The sequence below is a fragment of the Gracilinanus agilis genome, chromosome 1 (genome assembly GCF_016433145.1).
Source record: "Gracilinanus agilis isolate LMUSP501 chromosome 1, AgileGrace, whole genome shotgun sequence".
Lineage (NCBI taxonomy): Eukaryota > Metazoa > Chordata > Mammalia > Didelphimorphia > Didelphidae > Gracilinanus > Gracilinanus agilis.
Window position 1 is genome coordinate 238,997,519 of NC_058130.1, and position 26,206 is coordinate 239,023,724.

Below are 26,206 nucleotides of genomic sequence, written 5' to 3' on the forward strand. Positions count from 1 at the left end.
GTGACCCTGCACAAGTATTATAGATATTTTATATATATATATATATATATATATATATATATATATATATATATATATATATATATATATATTATAGAGTCTCTGGGCTTCTTTTTCCTTATCTGTAAAATGAGGTAGACCAGAGGACCTCCAAGGTCCTTTTGAGGTCTAGATCCTATGATCTATTGGACAAATACCAAGGTAGGAATTGACTGCCAAGCTTTGTCCTTTATTCTCAAATATTCATTTCACACTATGGCTTTTTGCTGAGCTGACACAGAAGGGAGGGCTAAAGGTAACAGGGAGTAGAGGTTTTCTTAGCTTGATTTTAAAGTGTCTTTCCAATTCAAAACCTCTGTTCAAGCATGAGGGCACACGCATAGCAACAGAGGGGGAAAAAAGCTTAACTTTGCTAATGATGGATGTGGGGATCATTGGCTATGCAGATCACAGAAGAAAGCCATTCTGCTTAGTTTTAATTCCACCAGGATCATTTACCTTTTGAAGGATAGAAAAGAATGAATTGAAGATCAAAATCATCAGCCTTATTTGGCTTCATCCAAGATTTATGGCAGCTGCTTTCAAGGGCAACTAAAACCAACTGCAGAATTCACATCTGTACCACTTCCCTTTTCTTCTTTCAATATTTTATAAATGTTCAGGCAAAGTCAACCTTTGGGGACATTAAAATTAAATGCCACCCCCCCACTAAATGTCTGAATAAGAACATGTACCAGTAATCACTAAATTTAACTACTTTCTCTGAATCCACACCTTTTTGAATTAGTTGTCCCCAAGTGCTGCACTGACTGTATTGTGCATTTGTCACAAAGATGGTTATAATGCTAGTTTTCTTTTTGTGTCTATATGTGTATGTGTATGTGTGTGGTTAGAAATATTAAACTTTGATTTAAACTGTTAATAACACAGTGCCTATTATAATGAGCTTTTGACTTGAATTCATTTTTAAACAAACATCCAAAGGATATCAGATGGACATTCAAAATGAAGATATATTGTACTTAATTTAAGTGTCTTGATGTGCAGCCAAAAAAATCAACTAACTAAAGCACACCAGGAGGACATTTTCTGTGATCTCTGAGCAAGTAAGTAAGGTTGCTTTGGTTTCTTCAGATGTTTTGATTAGTTTTGACAGCGAGAAATACATCTTGCATCCATATGATAAAGGACTACAATATAAGTGAGGCTGATAAAGTGCTTCACAAATTATCCTGAGGATCAAGCACAGTAGACAAAAATTGATAAGGCAAATTAGTTTTCTATTTGCAAGCTGCTCGAGAGCTCCAAACTTCTCTATGCTAAAACACTTACTCTTATAATCCCCCGAGTTTAGCAGCTGCTAAAGATTCACAGCACTAGCTTTTATCATTCTAGCTGAGGAACAGCTTGGTTACCATGTCCCTGGTTATATGAATGTCCTACTATGTTCAAAGTGTCAAGTGTGAGTGGCAAGTGAATATAAATAATGAATGAATTTGTGGTGGTGCTACATTTTCAGTTATTATACTCTCTTTTATTAAATCATCACTTGATGCTGTCAGAGAAAACTTTACTAATGTAAATTGTAATTCTTTGTGTGATCTGGTTTTATATATCTGTATAACTTCTTATCCAGTGGGATAAATATAGACTGTAAAGTCAGAAGCTCTGGGTTCAAAACTAACCACTACCTCTAACTATAGAACTTTGGATTTACCTTTTGGGTCTCACGTTTCTTAACTGCAAACTGATGTTACATTGCATAATTTCTAAAAACTAAATGATCATGACACATGTAAAACCCAGTGGAATTGCTTGTTGGCTATGGGAGAGGGTGAGAGGAAGGGAGAGAAAGAACTTGAATCATGTAACCATGGAAAAAAATTCTAAATTAATTAAATAGAGATTCAAATTAAAAAATAAAGCAAATGGCAACATAAAATTGGAAAAAACCCTAAATGATCATAATAGCACACATGAGGGAAATGAAGGAACAAAGAATTGGTTCCTCTTTGCCTTTTTCTTCTAAATTTCTCTTTCTCTACTCTTTCTAAGCCATCTCATTCACTGTTAGAGCTTCAATAATCACATCTATGCAGATGTCTTCAAAAATCTATACTTTCAGTCCTGGTGTTATCCTTGAGCTCCACCGAATGCATCAATAAGGATTCCTTAGTACAATTAAGACTGGAAGAGCCATCAAGGATATCTCATCCTTTCTTATGGTGTGGAGATTAGCAGCTAAAAATCTTAATCTAGTTAATTTTTCAGATGAAGAAGCCGAAGTCCTAAGACATTTAGTGATTTTCCCAAAGCCCAAATGAGAACTTGAATACAGGTTCTCTGATCTGTATGTGCTCTTTCCATTCTAGTTTATCAATGTCTCTTTGAGGTTCAGATAGATTTTCTCTGGGACTTCCAAGCTTCCATACCTCTGTGATTTTGCTTATGGTGTTCCATAGCCTTTGATATGATTTGCTCAAACCATTCTGCCTATTGAATTGTTCAAATGCATCCTTTAAAACCCAGTTCAAGGGGGCAGCTGGGTAGATCAGTGGAGTGAGAGTCAGGCCTAGAGACAGGAGGTCCTAGGTTCAAACCCGGCCTCAGCCACTTCCCAGCTGTGTGACCCTGGGCAAGTCACTTGACCCCCATTGCCCACCCTTACCAATCTTCCACCTATGAGACAATACACCGAAGTACAAGGGTTTTTAAAAAAAAACCAGTTCAAGTGGCATTTCTTCCATGAAGCTACCCTGATTTCCAGGTTAATAATAATCTCTCCTTGCTCTCTTAGCTCTTTGTTTTTATCTTTCTAATGGCTTTATAAGACATTATTTTGTATTAGTGATTCATGTATGCATCACATTTCTCTTTTAGACTTTAAGTGACACAGAACCTGAGGTTGTCTTGCCTAAATCTGCTATTTCACTAGGACGGTAGTCCTTGCATACTTAATATTTCTGAGTAGAGTAGAACTGAATTAAGGACAGATACCTTAAATGTGGAGGAATAACAATAGAACCTAGTTTTTGGTCTTATATTATCATTGTATTCTTCTTCTTTTGGCCTTAACCTGAGACTGATGGACGCCCATACGATTTAGGAGGTTTTTGCTATTTGAACCAAAAAATGGCACAGTTAAGTGACTTCCTTTCTCTTTACCCATCTGCCATTTCTTTCTTTGATTGTCTCATCTGTAGTAGTTTATTTGAAAGTCTCTGAGTCAAACAAGAGGGTAGCTAGGTGATGCAGTAGATAGAGCACCAAACCTGGAGTCAGAAAGACCTGAGTTCAAATGGAGTCTCAGACACTTACTAGCCTCAGTTTCCTCATCCATATATAATGAGATGGAGAAGGAAATGGAAAACCACTCCAGTATCTTTGCTAAGAAAACCCCAAATGGTGTCACAAAGGGTTGGTTTGAAATGACTCAATAGCAACAACAAAAGTCAAACAAGGAGTAAACAGAAGAGCTGTGATTTGAACCCAGGTTTTAAGACTCTTTATCTAGGTTTTCTTTGATTCCACCATACTGCTTCTACTTCAGACCCCATTTGAGAATGAATGTATTTCCATATAATGATTTTTCCAGATAACTGGATAATCCCTTTAAGCACTCATTTAAAAAAATTAGCCATTTTCGATGCAAATATTTCTAAGCTGTGCAGTACGCTTCCCTGCTTTCTTAAACAGAATGTACTGAACACAATTTAAACTTTTCTTAATGATTTAGGGTCATCATGAAGAACATCAGTTATTGGATTGTGCTATAATGCAATGCCCTCAGTAGCTAATGAGGTGTATAGGGCAGTTTGCTCCTGTACTAAAAGGTTCCAAAGGGCTCTTCTGAAGAACTGCTCTGTTTTTGTAATTTCTTCATCTCCTCCCTTTGCTGTCATGTCTCTCTTCTTGCTGATGTCAATGTATTCTGACTGCTATGATCTAATGCCTTATTTAAGACTCAATTACCTGGGTGACAGCATGAAGATGATGCTATCTCCCCTAACAGAGGCAGCTAGGTGGTGCAGTGGGTAGAACATTGGTTTTGGAGTCAGGTTAGATTTAAGTTCAAATCCAGTCTCAGACATTTAATAGCTATGTGACCTTAGGCAAGCCATATAACCTCTGTTGCCTTAGTTTCCTCAACCATAAAATGGGGATAATAATAGCCCCTGCCTCCCAGGATTGTTGTGAGGATCTAACAGTGTCTGGCTCATAGTAAAGTGCATAATAAATGCTTATTTTCTTCCAAGCTAATCCAGTAGGCATTTTTCTCTTATTTCCCAATTCATTTTTCGGTCTGAGTTTGTTAAAAGTGGAACCTTCTACTGATGAGTGGTTTTATAGCATATAATGTTGTTATTGAATATTCCAGAGCAATGATGAAGCATCAATGAACTGAATTCAATAAACATTCATACTGGACTAGATACTGAGGATACAAATGTAGAAAACAACCCATTCCTTCAAGAAGGTTATAGTCTACACACAAATGCTGATCAAAGGTAGGATGAGATAAGAAAAAAGAAATCTAGGCAAAGTGCTCTGAAAGTTTGAATAGGGAGAGATGACTTTCATCTGGAAGCAGAAGTCTATCAGGACAGTCTTCCTGGTAGAAATCAAGTCAAGTCAGGTTAACAAACATTTTTTTAAAGCCAACTACATGCCAGACACCATGCTAAGCACTGAAGGTATAAAAAAGGGAAAAAAAAACAAACCAAAACAAACAAAAACCAGTCTCTGTTCTCCAAAAGCAGAGTATAATGAGGGAGACAACATGTAAATAATTATGTGGAAAGAAGATATATATATATATATACAGGATAAAATAGAAGTAATCTTATAGAGAAGTCACAAGAATTAATGGGAGTCAGGAAAGGCTTCTTCCAGGGAGTGAAATTTTAGGTGGCACCTAAGTTGGACTTTGAAGGAAAAGAAAGATTACAACAGATGATGGCATGATGAGATTCTATTCCAGGCATGAAGGACATCTGGTGCGAATGGACAGAGATGGAAGAGATCAGGTTAAGGTAGTCAAAAGCTAATAGTCTTGTCTAGAATAGATTATATGCAGGGGAATATGAATTATATACATATATTGCTGTACCAATAATTTGTACAATTATAAAATTATACTAAAGACAAATTTTAAAAAGGTGAGACAAACATGAAATTCATTCATTCTAGAATTAATACAAAGTCACTGATATTTTTGGGGAGTTGTATAAATGGAGATTTTGAACCTTGGACCTCCCTCTTTCCCTTTTGCTCTTGGGAGTGGGCTGGTTTAGTTTAGTATCTTTTTGCTAGTATTTTGTTGTTAGTTTGTTATTAATAAAATTTTATAAATATAATATTTAGTTCTTGGATATTAATTTTAAAATCCACAGAGTGACTTGGTCAGACTTCTGCATTAGGGTTATCAATTTGGCAGTTGAGTGAGAGATGGAATGGAGTGAGCTTTGGAGACCGGTTAGGAGATTTTTAAAATAATCTATGTGTCAATATGAGAAGTAATATGAACCCGAACAAAGGTATTAGGTAGCTGTGGGAGTAGTGAGAAAGGATTTGAGATTTGAGAGATCTTATAGAGGCAGAAACAGCAAGATTTGGCAATATATTGACTAAGTGAGAGAAAGAGGAGAAAGGAAAATGATGAGTTGGGGAAAATATAAAGGTTGCAAAATTAAGAGATTTGATGGACAATGATGATCTGTACAGAAATGTGGATGTTCTGAAACAGAGTTGGTTTGGGAGGAAAGTAAGAAGGGAAAAGAATAAAGGGAGAGGCTGTGGAAAAAGGGAAAGGATATTGGCCTTAGGTAGAAGACTATCAGTCATAGTATCGAATATAGCCTGAACAAGAAATAGTTAAGATATTGCAGTAATAAGCTCATTTCTTTTTGCTAGTAAACCTTAATTGTGATCTGAATAATTTCATTCTGGGCCAATATTGAACATCTTTTGGTTAAGGCTGTCAGTGGATCTGAATGTAATCTTATATCTAAAAAGCCAGTACAGTGTCAAATTCTCTTTGACAGGAATTAACGTTCCTTCATGTGAGAAAGTTTCAGGACAAGGTCTGCATCCATTTCTCTTTCTACATTCTGTTACCTCAAAATAGTGCTCCATCAGACACTTAAAAAATAAAACCAAAAAGACTGCAAATCATTCAACAACGCAAAATTGATGCTAGAACTTTAGACATGGCCTTTGACTGATGACATTGAGCAGAAGTGCTCTGATCATTTGGAATGTTATAGATGCGACCTCTGAGAGAGATGGAAGCTGTGATGAGCAATGATGATTTGGCACTAAGTTTGTTACTGAGAAGAAAAATGACTGTATGAACAAAGCAAGCAATGAGCCCCTGAACTGGAGGTGATGCATGAAGAATGAGAGGAAGAGGAAGAAGAAAGCTGTGCATTATGTCAGAAAGAAGACAGGTGAGTTCTAGGGTGGCGTATTTAATGGACCTGCTGAGAGATAATTAATGGATGTGACCAAGAAGATAGGATGATTCCAGCTTCAGAAAGTTTGTTTGAAACAGATATGGAGCTTAGGGATTTAATTGTGATTTCAGGCATTTAACATATCTTATTATGATATCCCAGTGCAAAAACTAGAACTTAATTAGAAGTGAATATATTGGGATTTCATTTATGCTCAAATTAAATATTTTATATGTATAATTTTAAGTTTCTAGAATTTGACTAGAAAAATCTAACTCTCAAATAATTAAACATAATTATAATTGCAAAGTACTGAGCCTAGCATGTAGAAAACATGATATAAAGTTTTAGCTATAATGCCATAAGTACAGTAATTTGGGGAATAATAATAACAAATATTAGACCTGTAGAATCTTAAGATTGAGAAGATGCCTAAGAAGCTTTCTTGGGAAATATAGAATGCTGGGCCTCAGGAAGACCTTAGTTCAAATCTTGCTTCTTACACTTACTAGGTATGTTAACTTAGATAAGTCACTTAACCCTCTTTGCCTCAGTTTTCTCATCTATAACGTGAGCTAGAGAAGGGAATCACAAACTTCTCCAGTGTCTTTGCCATAAGAACCTCAAATGGGGTCATGAAGAATCAGTTATGACTAAAACAACTGAACAACCAACAGTAAGAAGCTTTCCCCTGAAAGTGAGAATTGCCTCTATAACATCTCAGGTAGGTGGTCTCTATTTGAACAGTGCCAAAGATGGGAAACTTATCACCTCACATGATAGCCTACTCTAATGTTGGATAACTCCTTTGGAAAGTCCTTCCTCTCACTGAGGTGTAATCTCAGAATTCTAAGAAGTGCTTCTCATAGAAGTTGGTATCCAGAACTGAAAAAACCCAACAGACTTTACTTGTGGTTTGATTAATTTAGAGTATTTGCTTTATCTTGGGCATTTACTTCTGCTTAGATGAGAGAAAAACACTACCTAAGGATGTAGCCATGCACAACTGTTGGCTCATATTAAGTTTTCAGTCCACTAAAATTCCTAGGACTTTTCCCCATGAGCTGTTGCTCAGCCAATTCTTTACCTCATTTTTTATTTATAGAGTGGTCATTCTGAAACCTAATTGTAGGACTTAACGATTAGCCACATTCTATTGTCTCTAGTTGGTTTTGAGCTTCTGAGATTCATTGGATCTTGATTCTGTCATCCAGATTGAAATTGGTTTGCATTATACAAATGTATTCACAAATTTGTCCCAAAAGAGTATTTATGAAGGGTACTAAGAACCCTAAACTAATGTCTACTAATGTACTGCTTATCTCCTAGGGTGGATGACAGTGGTTTAAACTCACCTCTGATATAGCTAGGCTATGAATCTAAGGACTAGATGAGGAAGCATCAAGCTTTAGACTTGTCTGAACTCAAAACTCTTATGGTGATCACCTGGACACCATGAGGGAGAAAAATTAATATTATCTGATTACTATTATATTGCTTCTGATTTTATGCAGTATTAATTTTATAATTGGTCTGCATCTACCTCGTTGTAATTTAGCTCAGGAATGCAACTGAATTTGAATCTACCTGGCTTAGTTGAGCTCATGAATCCAGCTGAACTAGCTCAAAGTTTAGTTTAAAAGAAAGATTATTATCTCTCCTCTTAAATCAGTCTCCCCAAGGATACTTAATGGACATCCATTTGTTAGTTCCACAAAACTGCCAATCTCAAAAGACATGGTCTGTTCTTTCCTGTTTTTTGTTTAGTTAAGGGAGTTTTTAATCTCTTACAAGAAGACAGCAAGTATGCCCCTAGCAAAGACTAGAGGATACAAATGCATCTGCCCATAAAGTAATTAACATTTCTTAATTGTTAGGGGTGTGATCATCCACACTTGAAGGTCAATCTACATTTCTCAGCATCAGCCAATTGTGATATTTTGCAACCACTCAGAACTTCTTTCCTGACTTTCAAGAAAGAGGGTTTTTTTCTCCTGACTCTTCAGGGTCACTGACCTAACTAAGGAGACCATGCAAATCCACTTTATTAACAGCGATACACATCACTATTAATACACTGTTATCTTGCTGAGAGAAAATGTGCCTCAGTTTGCCTGTGTTGTACTTTACTCACCAGAACACAGAGAATGATGGAATAAAGGGTGTTCCTTTCGGTTCTGGTGCTACAAGAAAGCAAGATATATCAGAAAAAATCAGAAATACCAGGACTCTACCTGCTGAAAATGCTTTGGTACAGATGGTGCTGACCAATAAGGTTGGCAAATGATAATCAGTATATCAGCAAGTATTTGATAAGTGCACATTATGTGCCAGGTACCATAGTAGGCACTGGGTTTATAAAATACAAGCAATAAAACAGTCTCTATTCACAAGGATCTTATATTTTCAAATAGGAGACATGTATATAAAATTTTTTCTACAGCATACAGATAAAGTGAATGAATACAAATATATACAAAATACAAGGTAGTTTGGGAAATCGGAAGCTATTATTACTCAGAAGGGGTTAGGAAGGGATTTATGAAGAAAATGATGTCTGACCTACATATTCAAGGGAAAGGCAGACTCGAAGTGACTGTAAGGAGGGAATGCATTCAAGGTATGGGAGATGGTCAGTGGAAAGGTAAAGAGATAGGATATCAAGTAATATATTTAAGGATCAGAGATTAGGAGAGTTTGGCTGGATTACAGAATGTGGGAAGAAGAATAATGTTCACTTAGTCTGGAAATATAGTTTGGAGCCAGGTTAAACTTTAAACTTAACTTTAATACTTAAGCATGGAAGTTTATATTTGGTCCCAGAAACAAGAAGTCACTGGATTTACTTTGGAAAGTTATTCTGCCAGCAGAATGTACTGGAATGGCAAGAGACCTGAAGCAAGGAGAAGAATTAGGAAGCTATCAAAATATTCTAGGAAAGAAAAGTTGAAGTCTAAATTTATGAATGCTATATCAAGAAAAAATTGCAAATATCTCATAGCAGTTATAGGAATGAACACTATACTGTTAATGCCAATAATATCTTAAACTTCACATAACAACACAATAGAACATTGCATATCATTGTAATTGTAAGAAACAATTTTATTCCTAAACTTGGATTTAATAAAAATAAAAAGAGTGGGTATTGATGAGTTAATTACATCTGATAAAATCCATTACTCAAATACTTCACAGTGGTACAGTAATTACTTGAAAAGCACTTTACCTTCTTTCTACCTAAAATAAGCCTGATCCTATTTTTCTTAACAGAATTCATCACATATTAATTGTTAAGAGATGAGAACACCACTGAACCTTCCAAATTTAGGCTAATTATCAGGACACCTCCCTTCAATTGAATATCAACTCAGATACTTTGGCTATCTTTTCTTCCCTATATCATTAGAGTTATCACTAAGGTCTTTACTTTTCTACCTTCCAGAGAGCCTTCCCATATAACAAATAGTTGTTTTAGAGAGGGAAAAATCATCATGATTTATCAATACATTGAAAAAGTTGTATTCACTTGATTCATAGTAATTTCACTCCCATTCCATCAGTTTTATATCATGTATATCTTTGTGTTTCTTGTAAGATTTTGTTTTCATATCCAATCTGTTACTTTTTTTATTTTGTTGGATTGTTTGATCCATTCACATTTAATGGTATGAGAATAAGGTTTATATTTTCCTCTGTCTGTTTTTTATATTATTTCAAATAATTATTTTTCCCTCTTCTCCTATAAACACTATTCTGTTCCCTCAATTATTTTACCTTAATATTTTTTAAGGTGACCCTATTCCCATTGACTCTCTTCCCTTCACCCCTGATCTTTTATTCTCATCTGATTTTCCCTTGAGTTTTGGCTTAGTTCCTTTTTCACTCCTGAGTTTATTTGGTCATATAATTTTCCCACTCCCCTTTTCCTTTTCTGTTATTCAGGCAGATTCTCTTCTCCTCTTCCTCTTCAACTAGTCCTTTTTACTAGTTTTTTAGATTTAATTTTTTGTGCTGCTTCCAAAAGTATTTCTCTCACACTCTTCATTATCAATTCTCTCTGTCTACTCAAGACCCCCATTCTCTGATTTAATGCTCATCCAATTAAAGTTTTCCAGGTATCCATTCTAGGTTCTCCTTTCGAGGCAGTTTCTCTCACTGCTTTGTAGAGTTTACTCCATAGTGTCCCTTTCCATTTTGTCTCATTCCTAAAACCATGCTAATTATTTCAGGTGTTGGAGAGCACTGATCCATGGCAAGATCCCTCCCCCACCATGTCCCTGATTAAGCAACCACACACTAATCTATGCCCTCCCTGGTTACCTTTATTCCCCGTTGGCCTCAAAGTCTCCTTCTTGGGTTCATGTTCTTCTATTCCCCCAGGTTCAACTTGCCCCTAGGAGTTTCAACTTCCTCTCTCCCAAGACAAGATGAATAGACTTTCTAACACCAAATCATGTAGGACACACCTAGTGAAAGGAACCCATCTCTCTTCGTGGATCATTGCTCTTTTCTCCATAGGAATACATCAGTGGAACACTCTCTCATCACAAAAACAAGGCCTCCTTCCTTCCCTCCCTTTAAATCTTTTCCTCCTCCTCCTCCTCCTCCTCCTCCTCCTCCTCCTCCTCCTCCTCCTCCTCCTCCTCTCCCACATCCCTGTAGATCTTTCTCTTTATGAGACCACAGGGGTCACCTTCCATCATTGGCCCTTGATTTTATTCCAGTAAGTAACACCTACCTCTGAATTTCCCTGCTTCCCTCCTCTCTTTCATATACCTCCCCCCAATACTGTAATTTAGTCTCACCAAATGCAACAACAACAACAAAAACAAATCCATTCATTCATCTGTAGGCAGGATGTTGCCAAGTTTTATCCATAATACCTCCTAGCTGTTCTCTACTATTTCCTCCACCAATCTTCTACCTTCCTCCCTGTCTCCTTGTGTACATTCAGAAAGAAGTTTTTACTGGTCTCTCAGCTGTCACTATGTTGCTGCTGTTGTCCTTGGCTGCCGCATTTATTCACTCCTTCTGCATTTCCATTGTTTGGAGTGCCCGAGCAAATAATTTCAGTTCATTTTTTCTTGCTAAAAATGTTTTGAACACCCCTTTATTATGAAATTCCATCTTTTTTCATGTATGGTTAAGCTCAGATTTTCAGGGTAGTTTACCCTGGGCTACATCCTAAGCTCCATTGCTCTTCAGAAGACATTATTTCATTCCCTTCTAACTTTTCTGGTGGGTGCAGAATAGACTCAATTTAAATTTCCTTTCCTTTATATTTGGAGGACTTCTGGTAGCTTGCAGAACTTGTTTCTGAATTGAAATGTTAAATTTAACTGTTATGTATCTTGGAGTTTGCAGCCTTTTTTCCCCCTGGAGGTGATCTGTGAATTCTTTCAATTGGTATTTCATTTTCTATGCTTGAGAGTTCTGGACAGTTCTCTTCTATTATTTCTTATATTATGGTGTTAAGGTTTTTGTCTTATATTCTTCTAGTAGACATGTGATCCTTATGTTGTTTCTGGGTATCTTGTCTGACATCAGCATGTTTTACTTGCCTAGGGAGTATATTTTCTTTTAAAGTTTTTTTTTTTTTGGCTTCTCTTTTTTTTACTTTGCCTGTCACTTCTGTATATTTGCATTACCTATAAATTATATTTTTTGTTTGTTTCTTTGGTGAGATTTGTCATCAGAGATTCCAGTTTTTCTCTTCTACCTGTTATTTTTGCTGTACAAGCCATAAATTCTATTCTCATGATTGTCATTTCTCTTCTGAACCACTCAGGAATAACCTGTTGTTGTTCCATGCTTTTCACTCTTTCCACAGTGTTCTTTATAGAATCAGGTTGGGATAATTTTCTTTTGTTTTGAAGTATATATTCACAGATGTCTCTACTTATTTACTAGATGTGGAAGCCATATTTCCTTCTGTTATTAAGGTTTTCCCTGTTGATCCATCTGATTATCTTTAATGTCTTTGATTTTTCTTCTTTCTGAGATCTTCGGTAATAGAAGACTTTTCCTTCTGCTTTTCCCTTATTTACTTTCTGACTCCTCTCTCTCTCTCTCTGATGGAGATTTCCTTGGGAGCAGGATCTCAAAGCGTATCACCTGAATCCCAAGCTGAGCAATTGACAATTCACCAGCCCCAAGTTACTTCCCAGTAGTTAGAACTGGTCCCAGTTTGACACCACTCTTTCCCTCAAGCTTAATGTCCCCTATATGTACTGCGTCTGTCCTGATATCTTATCCTGCTTCCCGTATTCCAATAGTTCTGAGAGCTGCTGCACTTGTTGTCTGGAAATGCCCTGCTGACAGTACAGAAGTTTGAAGCACTAAAATTTGGAGCTGCGACTGCAGGCAGCTTTATGCCCTGAAGAGCTGGTATCATCATTGAGACTTTCTGTTGTGGCCTGGGCAAACTTCTATAAACTGAAGCCAGGAAAGAGGGATGGAAACCTGAAGTATGAGGGATGGGGAGGTGGGTTTTGTTTTAAGTCTGTGTTGGATTCTGGGGTCTGCTAGTATAACCTCTCTACCAGTTGGGAAAGGGCACTGAGTGAGTACGAGATCAATGAGCATCAGTTTTTTTCCTTCTTTTAGATTCTAGATGTCCTAGAAAATGGGGACAGCTGAAATTGCTCTCTAGGGTCATAGATGTAGTCCTGGAAGGGACCTCAGGGGGCATGTAGTCCACCTCTTTCATTTTACAGATGTGGAAACAGAGGCCCAGAAGGAATAAGTGACTTACTTTGGGTCACATAGCTGACTCCAAATCTCTAACTCAGACTCTATGAGTTTAGTTTTATATCCATTGTGACCATATGAAATTTTCTTAATGCAAATCTGGCAGAATCTTAAATTATTAAAAAAGTCCAAATTATAAATTATTTCAAAATAAAGTACTATTTTCAGATATATTCAGTGATATCAACTAGGATAATAAAATATCATCAAAAATTTTGCCTTAATGAACAGATACAAGCAGTTAATCATTAGGATATTCCTTCTTTTTAGGAGAGTGGGAAAAACCTGCATACTTGAAATAGCTTATTCCCTCAACTGGGTCCTTTCTTGCCTCAGTCTTATCTTTTGCTATTGTTTTGAGTCATTTTAAGTCATGTCCAGTTCCTTGTGATCCCATTTGAGGTTTTCTTGGCAAAGACATTGAACTGTTTTGTCATTTTCTTCTTTAGCTCATTTTACAGATGAGGAAACTGAGTTAAACAGTGACTTGTCCTGGTTCATGTAGCTACTAATTATCTGAGACAAAATTTGACCCTATGAAGATGAGTGTTCCTGATTCCAAGCCCAGTGCTCTAACCACTGTGCAACCTAGCTGCCAATTCTTGTCTAACTTTTAATCAATTTGACTAAGCATATTTTCTCACAGATAAAATCATGCTATAAACTTCAGCCCAACTGCATTAGTGCAGTTTGAATGAATGAGGTTTTACTATGATTATAAAGTAGTTCATACCACATTTTGACATCCCCTGGGGTCAAATAAACCAGGGAAGTGAAATAACAGTAATAGAATATTAGTTTTGCATTGAGTCTTGAGGGATGAATTTGTTGGCAGTTTACAAAGATCAGTTTTCTCATTCTAGCATTTATTTTCCTCTTATTTTTCAATGGTAAACAAAATCACTATTCACCTTCTTGGCCTGGGCTACTAAGAAATTCAGAGGGTTCATCATGGCCAGGTGTTTCTATGCACCTGGTGTTGCTGATCAGAGGAGCAAAGGGATTCACAGACAAACACAACAGGACTCATTGTAGACCAGACAATTAATCATTCTAGGTTTCTGATTTGTTTTTTGAAACTTGCTATGTTCCTGTAATGGGAAAAAGACAGCTTCATTTATCACACAACACCTCATGCTGTTTAGTGGACCCTCTCTCTGTGCCCCACAATATCCAGAAAACTTCTAAAACATCTGCTGAGGGTACCAGTATGGGTACTGTCTTACTTTATGCATTAAATTTGTCAGTCCATGGTTTTATGTTTCCTCTGTTTATGACATAGTAAAAGGATAGCTAGAATTGCTAATGTCCTCAGTAGGAAGAATAATTAGTAGGTTCATTAATTAGGGTCCTGTTCTGACACTTGTCAGTGATTACATTTGTTTACTTTGAATATGACATTATGCCTGGCAAAGTGGGAAAAATATTAGGCTAGGAGTCAGGAGACCAGATTCTAATCCCCTCTCTGTCACTAAATTGCTATATGATTTTGGGTAAGTGACTTAACCTTTCTGGTCATCACCTCATCCTTAAAATAGCTGGGCTTTGCTAAATGAGTTTTAGGATCTCTTTTCACTCTGAAATTCCATGATTGTGACTAAAAGAATATCAACATCCATCAGCAAGCGAAAACAGGTTTGAATTTCTACAAACTATCTGTTAATGCTGCAGATTTCATATCAGAGATAGATTCATCCATCACTTTCAACTGCTAGCCTCTGCCATCAAGGCATACAATTGAAAGATAGCAAATCACCGACTTTCATAAAAAGCATAATCCCTGATTCATAACTGTTCTTTTGGCTACAGACTCCATGTCTCAAAATCCAACTCATTGTCTTTCTTGTTCATAATACTCGTAATTAGTGCCTGTTGTGTTGAAATGAAGAAATACTACACACTATGCTCTATGAATTGAAAGATGCTTTTGGACTTCTTTTAATCTTTTAACATGACTATGGAATTGCCTTATCATGAACTCTTTCAGGCTTGAGATCCATGATGAAATGGTTAATATTGATGCCAAGAGAAAAGAGAATATACTCGGTAGATATTTATTTGAACAGAGATGGCCAATCTGGTTTTGCTTTAAGGGTAGAGGACAATACTAATAGTGCATTATTCATGTAGGATTTAAATTTTATAAAACACTTTTCTAATAACAGCTCTTTAAAGCAGATAGTTCCAAGTATTATACCTATCTTACAATTGAGGAAACTAAGGCTTAAAGATTAAGAGACATGCTCACATTCATATAGTATGTAATAGAGCTGGAATTCAAACCTATGTCTTTTGACATAAAGTCTAGTATTCATCCCACTACACCACATTGTTTTTTCTTACAGAAAGATGCAGAGTCAGGAAGCTAACCAATGCTGAATGAATAATCTGTTCAGGGATGCAGTTAAAAGCCTATTTTAACTATTGGGAAAAAAAGTGAGAAAACTAAGTCCAAAAAAAAGCAATGGTCTAGCCAGTTGAAAGTCAACATAGAAAATTTATTATGAATATGTTTAATCTAGTTTTAAGAGACACACTGACCAAGCGCTTAGTCTCTTGGGTGGGAATGACTCAAGGATTTCAATGTAGATTCCACATTCCTGATTATGAATCAGGAAAAGAGGTTATCAGGGATACTTCTAGTGCCCTATTATAGAATCCTGTTTCTTTATGGCAGTAGACAAATTTTCTTTCCAAATTTTTCTTTTATGCATCATTCTATGTTTTATTCCTTATATTTGCCTATGTTGTCCTCTATGCCTGTCCTCCTGCCTCTTAGAATCTCTAATTTTCTTCAAAGCTTAGTTCAAATACTGCCTCCTAGATTCCCCTGCAGTTAGTTCTCTCCTATATAATTTGTCTTATATTTATGTTTCTTATATTTTGTGCTTAATAATATGATATGCTTAAATGAACTTGGTTTCTCATGACTGAATATCAACTCCTTGAAGGTAGGAATTGTTTTAAATTTTGTCTAAGTATCACCAGTACCTTATCTAGTGCCTGGAACTTAATAAATGCTTATTGATTTATTAACTGGCATCTATTTTCTTCATAAATTAAGTAAGAGAAGTATGGCTTTTGACTACAAACATTATCAACACCTCTGTGGTCTGGGCTTATGAAAATTTTGCTAATTACTGATGTCATTGTAGCTACTTCAATTTGCTTGTCTTTCCAAAGTTTAGATTGTCACAGTCTCACAGATTGGACTTTTTTTTTGCCCAAGATGAATCTGTTGATGCAGTTATGATCTAATTTGGAGGGGCAGTGTGGACTAGTGTACAGAATGCCAGTTGTGGATTCAGTAAGATTTAAGTTCACATTTTACCTCTGAAACATGTTATTTGTGTGAATAAGGCAAGTCACTTAAACTCTCAGTGCCTCAGGCAACTCAGACTATATCACAGATGTAGGCGTGCATAAAATGTGGATACCCCAGGAAGGTAAAAGGCCAGTGGGAACCCCCAACTCCAATCAGGCTGTAGTGGAATTATTTAGTCCATGTTCTGTGTGAGGGTTCCAGGTGAGTTGCTCATCTGCTTGGATGGAGAAAATTTCTACACTAGGATTCTCTACCAATTAAGCCAAAATCTGGACAAATAAAAGATAATCTAATTTATATATCTATATGGCAAACCCTTTCTTTCTTTGGGGTCCAAAAGTAACTTTAGCCCAGCTCAGGCTAAGTGAAAACAATTGCTAAATTAGCAGGGTCTGAATAAATGAGACTTTGTTGTAGACATTTCTGCCTTACTTCAAAGGTATAGAGAAAATATGATGATGGATGATGTGAGATTTTTCAGAGGTAATGAATTAGTATCCAGGATCTACATGCTTCAGAGAACTGGTTTGGGCACAAGTGGGCTCTGACATCACTAAGAATAAAAGTAGCCTGAGGATTGTGGAATATAAATCAGAGGCTCTTTGGAATATAGATAAAGAGCTGGAAGGGACCTTAAAATCAAGCCATTTGGAATACAAATCCAGGCAGCGATATTACTACAATACTCATCTTGGTCCCTGATGCCAATGAATTGTCCAAATCTGTATGCTTGTTCCTACTTCCTGGTTATTCCTTATTAGGCACTTTAATCAATCTCTCCATCACCCTCTAGATAGCTTTTGCAGTTATGAAGTGGCCTCCAGAAAGACACCTCCCTATAATACTTGGTCCCTACAACTCTGAGTTGTTCTATCGTGGTGTGGCTGTGGTTCCTCTAACATTTGTCTATAACAATTGGATTTTGATTAAATAATTGGGTTGAGGAAGACCACCATTCTTCCTCCTGGAAAGATTCTACATATATTTTACTTTGGATCTGGGAAAAGTAGAAAATGAGAGCTTTAGCTTTAGTTTGCTAGTGGCTTATCAGACTGAGTAGTGTCAGTTATGCCATGCTGTTTCTCAGAAAACAATATAATTTGCACAATTCAACCTTGCCTGTCATTGCCTGACATACTGTCTAAAACAAAAGCAGATTGAGGAAATGATTCACAATAGTTAATTGTTTTCAGTAATCAGTCTTTCCCATCTGTGCAATGTGTTCAATTTGATGACTTGTGATGAGAATTTTTATAGAGACTTCAATGCATTAAGTTGCTTTCAAGAATCATGCCTTCCTCCCCTCCCCCCCATTTAAGTAGCTACACGGTTATAACAATAATGTCGATTTGGGTTTCTCTATAGTTGAGATAGTAATACAAAATATCTAAACTGAAGAAATAAAGAGAAAAGTCTGGACATTTGTAAGGAAAGAAAGAAAGAAAGGAAGGAAGGAAGAAAGAAAGAAAGGGAGGAAGGAAGGAAGGAAGGAAGAAAGAAAGAAAGAAAGAAAGAAAGAAAGAAAGAAAGAAAGAAAGAAAGAAAGAAAGAAAGAAAGAAAGAAAGAAAGAACGAAAGGAAGGAAGGAAGGAAGGAAGGCAGGAAGGAAGGAAGGAAGGAAGGAAGGAAGGAAGGAAGGAAGGAAGNAAAGAAAGAAAGAAAGAAAGAAAGAAAGGAAGGAAAAGTATCCAGTGAATAATGACTACTATTTTTTTTCACATAAAAAATGGATTATGTCTTTTGGCTTTGATAAACTCAAAAGGGAAGGGGAAAATCGTTCAATATCTCACAAAGAACTAAATTCAGGATGATCTATGCAGAAAACATTAATCTTCCGTTATCACATGAATACGCAACACATCTAGTTTGGGAATCTATGATGCCACTCAATAAAATTTATCATTTTTGATAGGAAACCATTAATTTACAACAGTTGTATTCAATGGATGACTGTGGATTAAACTCACCTTTGATATAGCAAAGCTTTCTTCCTGCACTGAATCTCAATTCAAACCCCACTTTAAAAATGAATTTTCCTATTTGTATGCCACAAATTTCCCTGGACTGAGGAGCCACTTGGTATACAGAGGGTGTAAATGTTAAGCAAAGATTAAAAAAATTACTTTATAATAGGGACCCACCACAAAATTCTTTTTGAAAATATTAGAAGCAAACATGTTTCCTGTTGATTGTACATTATTAGCAACAATACAGTGTATTTGGGAATGGGGGAGAGATTTGAGGTACAGTTAGACTCCTTTTACCTGACAGTTTTCTTTGGGAGTTTTTTTTTTAACCCTTGTACTTCAGTGTATTGTCTCATAGGTGGAAGATTGGTAAGGGTGGGCAATGGGGGTCAAGTGACTTGCCCAGGGTCACACAGCTGGGAAGTGGCTGAGGCCGGGTTTGAACCTAGGACCTCCTGTCTCTAGGCCTGACTCTCACTCCACTGAGCTACCCAGCTGCCCCTCTTTGGGAGTTTTTTCATTTGACCTCTAGAAGTGACTCTCAGGAAGTAGCTTCTGAAAACCCAGGACTAGGAAGTCCAAGAGGTTAAAACTACTTTTCATCACAGTATGAAGATTTTCCTTTGCATATTAAAATACTCCTCCTTTTTCCAACTATATATTTATGTGAAGCTGGATTTTTTCATATACTTCAACCAAAACAACATAGCAGAACAGATTGAATGCAGAAAGCAGATATGAGAATCCAGCTGTCTTCCATTAAGTCAGACATTAAAGAGATTTGCAAAAATATGTAAAACAATGCACTCTTCTCACTAAATGTTTTGTTTTGGAAAAATATAGTTATTTTTCATAAAATGTTGGTTATGTTAAGATGGTGACACTAACTGGGATGAAATTTCTAAAAAACTGAAAGAGGCAGATCAAGAGAAGCAGAAAAATGTGTTAAGACAGTAGCATTTTATTTTGGGGCAAAATTCTTAAAAGCTGTAGAGGGAAGGCAGGGGAGAGAAGGGAAGAGAGAGAGGAAGAGAAAGAGAGAGAGAGAGGGAGAGAGAATAACAGAGAGAGAGAGAGAAAACTCTTTTCTCACATTTATTACTTTGGTGGAATCTAGCTGATATTTATAAGCAGAGATATAGCTTTCTACTCTGTTTTGAGGAAAGTCTAGAAACCTAATATTTTAGTAATTTTTCCCTGAGGCTCTGGAGATGGTGGTGATGTGGTGCAAAGAGACAAAAGAACATAATCCATAAGGATCCTTCAGGACTGTATCAAGTCACTCTGTGCAAGAACCTAGAACAGGAGATCCCTTAGCGGATCTCTTAAACCACTACAGAATTAGCAATAATTATAAATTGTCATACAGGTTGTCCCCAAAATCTTAGTGCAGTATTAAGTTTTAACAGCTTTTATGCTTTAAAATTGCTTTAAGGTTTTTGGAACATCCTAAATAAGTGTCTTGGCTATCCAAATATTTAATATTTTAATGGCTGTTCTTTCTACTCCCCAAACATTTCCTTTTATCTTTCTCTATTTCTCCCCCCCCCCATCTCTGTCTCTGTTTCTCAGCTTTAAAGAATTTCACTATAAAGTAGGATGCTACCACATGGTTGAGTATCCCCCACATTGTTAAAATGAATGTTCATTCTCATTCCATGTTAACAGATGTAGTGGTTAGTTTTATGCTGAATATTTATAAATAAGAATGAGAAGAGATATGATTGCCCACTGTCTTACTTTGGAACTCTGAACATTCTACTTAGCCCATCTGTTTCTCTGTTTCCTTACCTGTAAGAGGTGACTAGTAACTTGCCACCTATGGGGTGTTTTAAGAATGATGAGAACGTCTACACTATCATTTCTACAATGGGGAAAAAGGGATTTTATAAATGCATTCAATGATGGTGGTAATGATGATGCTGATGTTAAGCAACCCCTGCTTTGAATTACATTGTGCTCATATTAGAATGAGGATCTGTACATACCTCAGTGGTCTTTAAGGAGAAAAGTTACTAGGAGAGCACAAAGTATTATTGTTCATAATGACTTGTGCTTAACAGAGCACTCATTCATTTACAAAAAGGCAAGGCATAGAGTCTGGACTAGTCAATATTGCTACATGGCAAAAACTGTTTAAACATCTTTAGAAATTGTCCAACTTATAATTAAACACTGAGGTAATTGCTATGTTCAGAGCTCTATTATTTTTCTTCTTTTTTTCCTAACAAAGAGAAATTTGCTCTGAAGGAGCAAGAACAGAACAAACATTTTACCCTCTCACCTTGTTTTGACATAGCATCTACCCCATTACAATTTCTACAGAGCATTTACACTAAATGCTGCATGGCAATAGGATGATAAATTTGCATCTCTGCAACTGTTAGAGTGGGCAGATTGCTTGGGAATTTGCTCCACACTGTTTGGCATCCAGAAATTCCTGGAATGGACTTTGTCTCCCAGACTTCTAGTCTCTTAGTCTCCTGATCTTTTAAGTACCAAAAAGTCCACGGTCATCTGTGATCTCCTTCTAAAAACAGGAAGAATAGACCCAATAGCAACAGGAGTAGCAGCAGCAGCAGTAGGGATGTGTACTCACAGATCACATTATGCCTGAGGTCTCTCTCCACACTAAAGACTTAGTCATGGCTTCTTCACTTGTACATACTGGACAGGAAAAAGCCAGAAATAGGATTATTTTTCTTTAAAACTTCATAATTTAGAACACTGATATGCTCATCAGATGTATGCTGATTTTTGTAAACTTTTATTGAGTATCCACTATGTGATACTGTGTTAAGCACTTTATAAATATTTCATTTATTCTTTATTTTACTATCTTGCTTTCAGGACCATTTATTAATTGAGGCAGTATAGTAAGATGGATTGGCCTTAAAGATTTGAAGATTTGGGTTCAAGTTTTACCTTTAACTTTAATAGATTGGGTAAATCATTTAATCTTTCAATGCCAAAAGAAGGCCTTTGGAACTATAGGTTGCAAGGAGTGGCTCCACATTGATCAAAGGAGATTTCACAGTAGGGAATTCTATTCTAATGAAATCAGAGTTACAGACCCTATATTCTGCCCTTACAATTTTGGTCTTGGAATGAGGAAAACTTGTGTTCAAATTTTATGTTGCACATTTACAAATTGTGTCACTCTAGATAAGTTGTTTAACCTTTTTGAGACTCAATTTCTTCATTTATAAAATGAAAATTAGAAAACAACTCCTGCTTTTTAGATTTGTTGATGGGAGTATCAAATGAGTTAATAGACTTATAGCACTTTGCAAATCTTGAATCCCTATGTGGATAGTGTTGAAAATGACAATGATATTAGCCAATGGGTGGGGTGGGGAGGGGAGAGGAGAAATTTATTTTGTGTGGATATTGTCTAATATTCCTTTCTTGAACATTTTGCACCAAAAGATCAAGGTTTGTGCTTTCCAAACTTTGAACAATGCAGTGACTTAAAGCAAAGGGTTCAATAATAACCACTCAGATAGAACCTGCATATGCTTTGCTTTTCATTAGAGTTGTTTCTGTTTTCCTTTGTCTCAATCCTATTCTCTGATGATGTCTTTGGGGAATAAAAAGGCAGCATCAGTTCTCTCAAAGGTCTGATGCTGAGCTGTCCATCCTTTTGCCTTTTAAAGAGAATAAATCAGTGACTCTGTTAGAAAAGGGGTAGTGTCTGCCAGTGATATCTAACATGGACTCAAATGAGAAACAGTGAATCAAAAATTCCATTAGTGAAATAATTTTGCTCGTGTAGATAGATGAGAGCAGAATTTTTTCTTGCTGTACCTATGAATTCCAGTTCATATTTCTTCATGTGAAGGTGGCTTTTTTGCCCTTCTGGATTTATGTTAAGCTGAGCAAGCAGTTCTTGCAAAATTAAGCCTACATATAAACAATAGATTTGGACAGCTCCATTTTGGCTCAGAACTCCATTAAGATTTTTTCTTCTCACCCTACTTTGTTATATTTTCTGATGCTTTGCTTCTTGTAACCCAGTTTTATCTTGAATAACATTTTGCTCAAGTATTTCTCAAAATGATACTGGTATATACTGGCAGTATCATTTAGGGGAAGCTTTTGAATGAAGGTTTTAAATATTTAAACTTGATAAAAATTTTTAGAAAGGAAGGGAAAAAAGGGAGCATTCAAAACTCAGCACCTCTGGGCCTGTTGTATTAATTATTTTTTTGTTATTATTTACCAAGAATATAAGTATATTTTATAAAGTTATTATTTCAATATTCTAATTAATCCAAGAATTTACCAAGGCATATCGCAACCTATTCATTACTTCATCTTAGGTTACTCTTCTTTTTCTTTTCCCATAAATTCTCCATTAGATTGTTGATCTAATCAATTTGCTGGAGGTTTTTCTCCTGGATACCCAATAATAGAAATGCCCATTTGTTATCTCTTGCTTTTACAACTTGACCAGATCACCTCAATTTCCAGTCCTGTGTCATATCTTTGATGTTACTTCTAGCTAGCAAAGCATATGCTATATATAGCTCATTTACACACATCATACATCTTTCCATTGCCCTTTAAATTCCTTCAGTTTTCATTCTTCTGAGAGTATGAGGTTCTATGATCCTTGGCCATATGGTACCACCAGGAGAGTACAATTGTTAAAATGAGGGGCTTTTGTAATAGAGAGTAACAGGTATCATTAAAAATGCTGCTTAATTCCCCAAATGTAATCCAACCTCTTTCCACCCATATAATCAATTCTGAATCCAATTAAGTTATAGATGTAGAACTATTCATATATATATACTGTATTTCCTAATCTTGGCAATACAGATTCTTTACCTACTTGTTTTTTTTTTACTGTTTGGATCACTCAATCTGTTTCTTTCAAGTGGCAAGGGAACTTAGTGAGAAGGATCTACTGTGGTCTAAGGCTAGACACAATTATCACAAATATCAGCCACAAAGAGGAGCTTCTGAATAGTTTTAACGTCTTTAAAAATTCCTCCTCCATTTGAACTCTGCATAGGGCATCCATTATGGCCCTGCAAATGAACTGTTTAGCACTGTGTTTTATGCCTTATTTGATACTGATAGTCAGAGGATCATTGAACAAAGTTGTTTCTCTGATTTCATTTACCAAGAAATCTTGCATGATCCCAACACATTTTTTTAAATAAAAAGTCTAATACCCAAGTTTAATTGTTTCCTCAAACACAGCCAATATATCAACTTCCTTTAGTGAATTTTACCCCCTTAGGGATGGTCATAGCATTGGAGTTCATTATTTCCTCAAAATGTTCCTCCTCTAAGACCTTGAACTCTGACATTTCTCATTCTGATTTCTATTGTCTATCCTTCCACCTTTCCCTCTGTTTCACTTTTTTATCCCATTTATATTTCTTTTATCTAATCAATCATTACATATTATTTCAGACCACCATTCTGATTCTAGTCTACTTTTTCTAACATCTCAAATTTGACATGTTTAAAATAAAGCTCATTTTCCCCAGCAAAATGTTCCCCTCTACTTTGGGCTTTTTCTGTTGAGGTTACCACCATTCTTCTAGCATCCTGAAGTCATAACTTTGGCATTATCCTAAATTCCTCACTCTCCCTCATCCTATATATCTAACAATTGTCATATCTTGCCATTTCAACTTCTTCAACAATTTTCACATATCACTTTTCCCTTTACTCACACAGCCACCTCCCAAGTTAAAATGCTCATCACCTCTTTTCTAGGCTATTTCAATAACCCTATGGTTATTCTAATGCCTTAATTTTCTCTCCATTCTAGTAAACCTGTCACATTTTGCCAAGTGATTGCTGATCTGACAATGTTACTCCAATACTCAATAAATTCCAATGGTTCCCTATTATATTTATAGAAATTCCTCTGTGCTTCTGGTCCCAATACATCTTTTCATCCTCATTATACATTATTCACCTTTCTAAATTTTACTATAATCTAGTCAAATTTGCATTATTTTTGATCCTTACAGACGATACTCTTTCTGTGGCTTTTCACAGGCTACTTCCTATTCCTACAATGTACTCTTTCCTCATTTCTATTTCATAGAATCTCTAACTTCCTTCTACATGATGCTTTTCCTGACCCCCCCTCCAAGTGCTAGTGACTGCCTTCCTTTAACTACCTCATATTTAATTATGATGTATTTATTTTATATATATATTTATTCTGCATATATGTGTGTTTTTGAAAGCTCCTTAAGAAAAGACATTATTTCATTTTTTCCTTCAGTGCCTAATACAATGTCTAGGGCATAGCAGGTTTTTAAAATTTTTTGATAATTGATTTCCCCCTTCTGGATTGACCAATATCAACCAATTGAATAAAAAACTGTTCCTTACGATTGAAGTTCTTTTCCCTATGGGTTTTCATTTTCAGCTTATTCTCATATTTTGATTGTTTTTGTCCTGTCATGTCTGAATATTTGTGACTGTATTTGGGTTTTTCTTTGGCAAAGACACTGGAGAGATTTTCGATCTCCTTTTCTAGCTCATTTTACAGATGAAAAATGGAGACAAACAGGGTTAAATGACTTGTTCATGGTTATATAGCTAATAAGTGTCTGAGGCCAGATTTGAACTCGGGTCTTCCTGAATGCAAGCCTGGCACTCTATCCACTGTGCCACCTAGATGTTTTGTCCATCTCTTGGACATCAATGACAAATTACCCTAAACCTGAGTTAGCCCAGCTACAAGATGGTTTTACTGGGATATGGCTGCTGTGTATGCTACAGCTTCTTGGAGCCACAGGTGAGAATTGGGTGACAGGTAGACACAGAAGGTGAATGACCAACCCTGAAAATGGCTCAGCAAGCCCTCATCCCCTCACACATGAAATCTTAGTCCTACCTAAACAAAATGTAGTTTTGTGGGGAGATCATTAACTCTACAGTCATTAGAGCTGAGCCCAAATCTTACCTCAGATACTACCAATGAGGTTATGGATAAATCACTCAGCCTCCATAATTTACCTCCCTAGTTCTCAATTTCCTGATTTAGGAGCAGTGTAGAATCATTAGAGTTTTTTAGGAGGGGGATTGGTTCTATTTGCACCTAAGGAAAATCATTTTGGCAGCTATATGGAAAAAAAGTTTGGAGAAGAGAGAGGCTTTAAAAAAGCTGACCAATTAAGAGGTTATTGTAATAGTCTAAGTGAGAAATGAGGATATAATCTAAGATGCTTGTTGTGTAAGTGGTGAGGAATTTACAAATGTGAGAGAACAAGCAATATTTATCAATTCATTGGCTATGTAGGGTGTGAGAGAGTGAGGATCTAAGGATAATTCTGAGTTTATGTGCCTGGCAGGCTGGAAGAATGGTGGTGCCCTTTGACAGAAAAATGGAAAAAGATGGCATGTTGGACCAATATGGGTTTTCAGAGAGAAAAATGTTTTGGACATTTTGATTTGTATATTTGTATATATCTTTGGAACACCCAATTTAAAATGTCCAGTAGGTAGCTGATGTTGGCATGTAGTTTGGCAGGGAAATGGAATGGATCTGTAGACCTATAGTCATCTGCATGGAGATGATAATTTGTGTTGACTCCAGCATATATGTATTACATGTATTATTTAGTTCTACGTTCTCATTTCAAATTTATCTTTCTGAATGTAGTTTCTATATCTTCATGTAGCATTTTGGGTACTAAGATGTTAAAGTACCAATGTGTTGGTTTTAC